Below are 6834 nucleotides of genomic sequence, written 5' to 3' on the forward strand. Positions count from 1 at the left end.
CTCACAGGGAACAATTTCTTCCTCATACCCCATCTAAACCTGCTCTCTGTCAGTGTGAAGCCACTGCCCCTTGTCCTGTCACTCCAGGCCCTTGTCAAGAGTCTCTCTCCATCTTTGCTATGGGCTCCTTCAGGCACTGCAAGGCCACAATGAGGTCACCCCAAAGCCTTCTCCTCTCCAGGCTGAACCATCCCAATCCCCTCAGCTTTTCCCACAGGAGGAAAACCAGTTCGACATGGAAGCGCCAGTGAACCATTTAACAGAAAAGGCACATGACAAACGTAATCAGGACAAGGGGGGATAAATACAGGAATGAACTCTGGCTCTGTGAGTGAATTGTCTGATTGTTAATAGAAAAAGGAAAAAATCAAACAAACAACACAAACAATAACAACTCAAAAAATAAGTAAGTCCATGGCTTCCCAACATTTTGAATTAGGCCTATGAAAGAAACCACCTCTCTCCCCAGACCTCTCTTCACTTTTAACTTCAGTCATCACAACGGGAATTACATGGCTCCTACTAAAACCAACGAAAGGACAGTACTATCCATTGGTTTTTGAACAGAATTAAAACCACTTCTATTTATTATATGGAAATATGCAAAGACAGGATGCAACTTCCAGGCACATCCCTGTGCCTACATTTTCCTTTAGACCACCTGTGAGTGTTTTGCATGGTTCTGTCCTCTTGCAAAGGCAGTATGTGAAGCCCAGGGATTTTGTTTAGGGAAGCTGGATGGCCTTCTGCTGGAATCTACTTTTAGCTCTTGCAAGATGTCTACGTTTAGCTGCATTGGCCCAAAGCCAGTTTTCAGGAATGCTGCAGGCACTTGGGCATTTCAGGAATGCAGGTGCGTGCCTGGTGCAGTGGCTCACTGCTGTCCACTTCTTCCCATCCCCACCAGAGGAGAGCACTGGAAACCCCCGGGATTTCCAGGCTGCTGCCTCCATTTCACACGCTGTGTACCGAGATATGTCTTGAATAACATGCTTGGCCTCCTTTTCTCCAGGCTAAACACCCCCAGCCACTCCTCACAGGAGTCACTCTTTAGGTATCTAGCTCACTATCTGCATACGCTGAATTTTAATACAGTAATCTCAATATATTGACAATAAATGAGCCAAAAAGTCCATGTCTGGCATATGTGTATTGCTGTCATTAATTAAATAGTAGATTTCAAGTATATATTGTGCCTCACTTTCTCTTTGGGGAGGAGGAATTTGTCAGAAATCATCCCCCAGTGGAGTTTCAGGAAAAATACATATTTATTAAAAGAGCTTTCCTGTTATTTGTAGAAAATATTTTAATACTACTCTGCTAATGTGCATTATAAATTCTCAGAATATTAGGGAGACTTCAAAGGAAAACTGCCTTACACACATTACTGCACAAAGAATAATTATAATTAAAGCAGAGGATCCCAAGCAGTGGCTTCAAATCTAAACAATTCTGTGAGAGTGATATTGCAGTGTCACTCTCACCACAGTGACCCTTTGTTTTCAGGTGTTACCACAGCCTTGTCTCACTCTTCACACAACACCACTCACTTTTACACCCTGTGTAAGACCTCCCTGCATGTTCAGCTACAGAGTGCAAGCTAATGTCATCATCAGGACAGTAATAAATCATATCACATGGGGAAAAGTGCAGAATTTGATCACAAATATTTTTCTTCCTTTACACAGAAGAAATGAAGAGTGTGCAGAGGAGCTACTGCAGTATGTGCTGGGTAACATGTGTCTGGAATGATATGGATGAAAATTTAGGAGTTAGGCAGTGTTCCCACTTAGGAACAGGCTGTGATGTGTGGAGGACAGAATGCTTCCCATCAACTTGAATAACACACTTCCCCACTCTTTTGGGAGCAGCTGGAAAAATCTGCCTCCAAATTTCTTTGGCAAGAAAGATGAACGAAAGCAAATGAGGAAAGGGGAAGGAGGAGCTGATCTCAGACAAGCTCCAAAGGGGACACAGCTCAGCAGGGAATGTGTTTCTCCGTTATCTTCTTATTGCAACCTCACTGGGGCTAATGAAGGTACAGGGCACAAAGGTGATGGATGAGGACAATCAGACTTTTTTCCATATACAATCTTCCACCCAAATCAGAGGTGGGAAACACATCTCCTGCTGGCCATGATTCTTCTTAAAATGATCACCTCCAAACTATTCAGTGCTACATATCTCTCTCGCTGGTTTGAATGTTCCCAGCATCTCTGGCAGCTCTCCACATTTGCAGTTCTTCTGCAGGTAGCCTAACTGCAGCCAACTCTGGGTAAATATATCTCATTTGCCTTTGATTTCTGGGCAAGATTCAGCCTTCCTAGAACAGGCTTTGTGCAGGTGGAATGGGTGGGAGCACCAGAACCTATCCACGTGGCAGGAAAATGAGCTTAAAAGGGTTTCACTTAATGAGCTTTCAAGCAAAACAGCTGGCCTGCCTTCCCAAAACCTGACGGTAGCTTCACGGTTACATCTCCACAGCCATGTGAACGCAGCCAAAGGAACATTTTTTACAAGGAAATTGAATACTATCTAAAATCACTTGCAGGACTTTTAGATGTGATCAGAGATTATTAACAGGGGCATGGAGTAACAGGACAAGTGGGAAATGCTTAAAATTAAAAGAGAATAGGTTGAGATTGCGTATTATGAAGAAACTGTTTCCTGTGAGGATGGTGATATGTACTAAAATGCTGTATCCATGTGTGTGAGGACACAGCAGGTTCACCATAAAACCCAAAGAATCATGGAATGGTTTGAGTTGGAAGGGTCCTTGAAGTCCATCCAGTTCTACTCCCCCACCAGGGGCAGGGACACCTGCCACTATCCCAGGTTGCTCCAAGCCCCATCCACCCTGGCCTTGGACACTTCCAGGGATGGGGCAGCCAGTGCCAGGGCCACCCTCACAGGAACAGTGACTCCATCACCTTTAGGCACAGCCCATTCCGATGTCCAATCACCCTTTCTGTGAAGTTCTTCCTGAAAACTGGCCCATTGCTGCCTTTCTTCAATACAGGGAAGCACCATAGCACTAAGTTCCTAGGGAGCTCCATTTCTGCTTCCATCTTCTGGGGTCTATGCAGTTCTCCTAACTTCATTGTCCTGAATGCATCCCTTTTCCTGGCTTAGATATGCTGGGGAAATCACACACACAAAAAAAAAAAAGGCTGGAAGGGACCAGTGGGTCATCTTGTGCCACCACCCTGTTCCAGCAGGGCCATCTCAGAGCACAGGATTGTGTCCAGATGGCTCTGCAATATCCCCAGTGAGGAGACTCCACACCCTCTCTGGTCTCTGTTCAGTCCTTGGTCACCGCCCAGGGAAGAAGTTCTGCCTCCTGTCCAGGTAGAACCTCCTGGGCTCAGTCCCTGCCCGTTCCTCTGGTGCCATTGCTGGGCCCCCCGGAGCAGAGCCTGGGCCCTGCTCTGAGCCCTCCCTGCTCACAGGGACACCCAGGGATGAGGGCCCCTCTCAGCTGGGGCTCCTCTCCAGGCTGGACAGCCCCAGCTCCCTCAGCCTTTCCCTGTCACAGCTGCTCCAGGCCCTGAATCATCTCTGCAGCCTCCGCTGGCCCCGCTCCAGGAACTCCCTGTGCCTCCTGTGCTGAGGAGCCCAGAGCTGGGCACAGCTCTCCAGATGTGCCTCCCAGGGTTGTGTAAGATCTGCCCATTCTTATATTTTTTGACTTACAAGCAACTCTGTTCCTATGAAATTGTGACAGAGACTCTGAAGCAGCCGAACCCCACTCACAAATTGAGTGAAAAAAATCAACATGACTTTTACCCAAGGAGGGCCAACTTGCACTTGAGAAAAATTATAGCAAACATCTGGACTATAACTGTATGTTATAACTGTATAACTGTATGTTATAATGCTTATAACTGAATTAAATAATGCAAGAAATATCTACTAACAAAAGTCACTAATCTGTGAAAATGTATTAGAGTGAGGCTGTCTTGTTGATAGTACTTGACACAAGTTAAGATCATTAAGGCTTATTATTTTTTGTTTTTCTGCTCTTGAAATTTTGCTCACACTTGTCATTTGACCCTTTGATATGCAAGCACTTTGCAAGTACAAGTGATAGCCACATAACTCTACTGCACTGGAATGATAACTCAATGTTATTGTGCCCTCTAATGTTGACTTAGTACACTGTTACATGTTGTAGCAGCACTCCTGTTATAGACTAGAAATGAGCCAAGACACAGACTTCTTGTTTATCACAGTATGAAAAGGGTCCTGGTTTATTCCTCTTTACAGCTCAGCCATCCTGACTCCAACCATTCACTGCCCCTGGCTGCAGCAAGCTCCTGCTGCAGGTTTCCCTTGCAGCCTCTGACTGCTGGTTATTGCCTGCTGGACTCTGACTGCAGGGATCAGTTTGCAGACTGACTGCAGGCTTTTACCCAGCTAGACTGTGGCTGCAGGTTCCAACAACAGGCTCTGACTGCACACCCAGACTGACCTCACAGCAGTGACTCTCTCCTCCCAGGATCCTTCTTCTTCATCCTCACAATCTTCCATGACATCTCCCCTCAGCAGCTAACCCACTCCCTTTCATCACACTTACCTTTATTGGATATAACTGTAACTCAGCAGGGGCGAGGCTGTATTGGGTAATTAAAACACCTCTTACTTATCAGGGACAAGGTCACCTGTATTCCCTTCTCCTACAGTTACAGACTTTCAACAATCTAAAAAATATGCACCTATCTACTAACCTTTATGCTGGGATAGGGTTCACAAGGTATTTGTGAAAGAACTGCCTAACTCTTTAGAATCTTCACCTTAATGAATCCTGCAAAGATAATAAAATGAAAGCAAGATTTACACAGATTTACTGGAAGTAAAAAAAATAAATTGTAACACCCAAGTAAATCTCTCATCTGTTCAAGGCGGCAAACAGAAAGAGAATCTGTCATCTTTGGCTCCACAAGATGCTCTATCATCAAGCGGATAAATATCATCTGGGTTTCAATCAGTTCTATTTCTCATGATTTCCTTGTACATTGGAGTATTGTACGTGTCCCCAAGGGCTGTCAGCATGAAAAAGAATCTGGTGAAGGAATTGGGATGCCTGAGCATTAAACAGAGCTTTAATACACTAAGGACCATTTACATTCTTGTACACTCAAGGCCAGTTAAGTCCTTCCATGCTCTTACTCAGTTGAGGCTAGGAAAAACTGACCTTTAACTTCTGAGTTACATTTAAAAACAATTTAAAAAACCCCAAACAATGGGGAAAAATACAAAATGCAAGAAACTGAAACTTCAGGTTTTTAATATCCCAAATGTACAGGAACAACTCATGCTCCAAGTCTTCATTTAAATGTACACAAGTGTAAATATTGGGGGTGTGAGGACAGATTCAGCACAGCAGAAACAGACTTGACCAAAAAAAGGGGATTTTTTTTCATCACAGATTTTTGGCTTTCTCTCAAGAGAACAGTGTCACACCTGAGTGGAGACAGACCAGAAATTCTTTGTAAGCAGCAGGACAAAGTGTTTCAAATGCAAAGAGCAGGGTTTTGTACAGAGGGTCACCAGAAGTGGTAACATCCTGTTTTCATCTTTGTGGTTTGCACTGATATGCTTTGAGTCTGTTGGGTTAATGAAAGTTGGGACAAGAAAAGTAGAATGAAAGGCAGAATAAATTTATCTGCTTAGACCAAATTACACTCTACCCCTCTGTTGAAAATTAAGAGCAGTTTATGGAATTCCTGATGCAGCTGATCTCAGGAAATGGCATTTGGGCATTTTTGTTTCTATTAGAAAAATAATGGGAAAATATTTATTTCCCTTATTAAATTACATGTTTCTGAATAAGCATTAAGATACATTTTTATTACTTAGCCACTGACAATATTATAATATAATTAGAATATAGACTATCTGAGAATAACCAGTATAGACCTGGGAAATAAAGGTTTTAGACCTTTTGAATTACAGAAGGAAAACATCACACACTTAAAGAGTTTCTGAATCAAAACTAAATTCTGTTTTCTTCAAAAATAATGAAAGCTGGAATAGTGATCTTTGCCTCACAATAACCTGATTGATAATGCATCAACAGCAAACAGACAACCAGTCTGCAAGGAATCAGTGAAACCATTAACAGAACGCTTTGCCAAGGCAGAGATAACCCCCGAAGGACCAGACATCATCTGGAGGGTCCTGGACAGGCTCCAGAAGTGGCCCATGGGAATCTCATGGGGATTTATGAGACCAGATGCTGGTGCTGCACCTGGATAAGGACAAGCCCTGGGATCAATGCAGGCTGGGGATGAGCAGAGGGAGCAGCCCTGGCAGAAGGACTTGGGGGTGCTGTGGGTGAGAGCTGGCCCTGCCCCAGCCGTGTGCGCTGGGAGCCAGAGCCCCCTGTGCTGGGCTGCACCCAGAGCCCCAGGGCAGCAGGGGAGGGGGGATTCTGCCCCTCTGCCCCGCTCTGCTGAGACCCCCCTGCAGGGCTGCATCCAGCCCTGGGCCAGCACAGGAAGCACAGGGAGCTGCTGGAGCCAGGCCAGAGCAGGGACACCAAGGGCAGCACAGGGATGGAGCAGCTCTGCTGGGAGGAAAGGCTGAGGGGATTGGGATGGTTCAGCCTGGAGAGGAGAAGGCTTTGGGGTGACCTCACTGTGGCCTTGCAGTGCCTGAAGGAGCCCACAGGAAAGATGGAGAGAGACTCTTGGCAAGGGTCTGGAGTGACAGGACAAGGGGCAATGGCTTCACACTGACAGAGAGCAGGTTTAGATGGGATATGAGGGAGAAATTGTTCCCTGTGAGGGTGCTGAAGCCCTGGCACAGGCTGCCCAGAGCAGCTGTGGCTGC

Source organism: Hirundo rustica, chromosome 4 (assembly GCF_015227805.2).
Source record: "Hirundo rustica isolate bHirRus1 chromosome 4, bHirRus1.pri.v3, whole genome shotgun sequence".
NCBI classification, from domain to species: domain Eukaryota; kingdom Metazoa; phylum Chordata; class Aves; order Passeriformes; family Hirundinidae; genus Hirundo; species Hirundo rustica.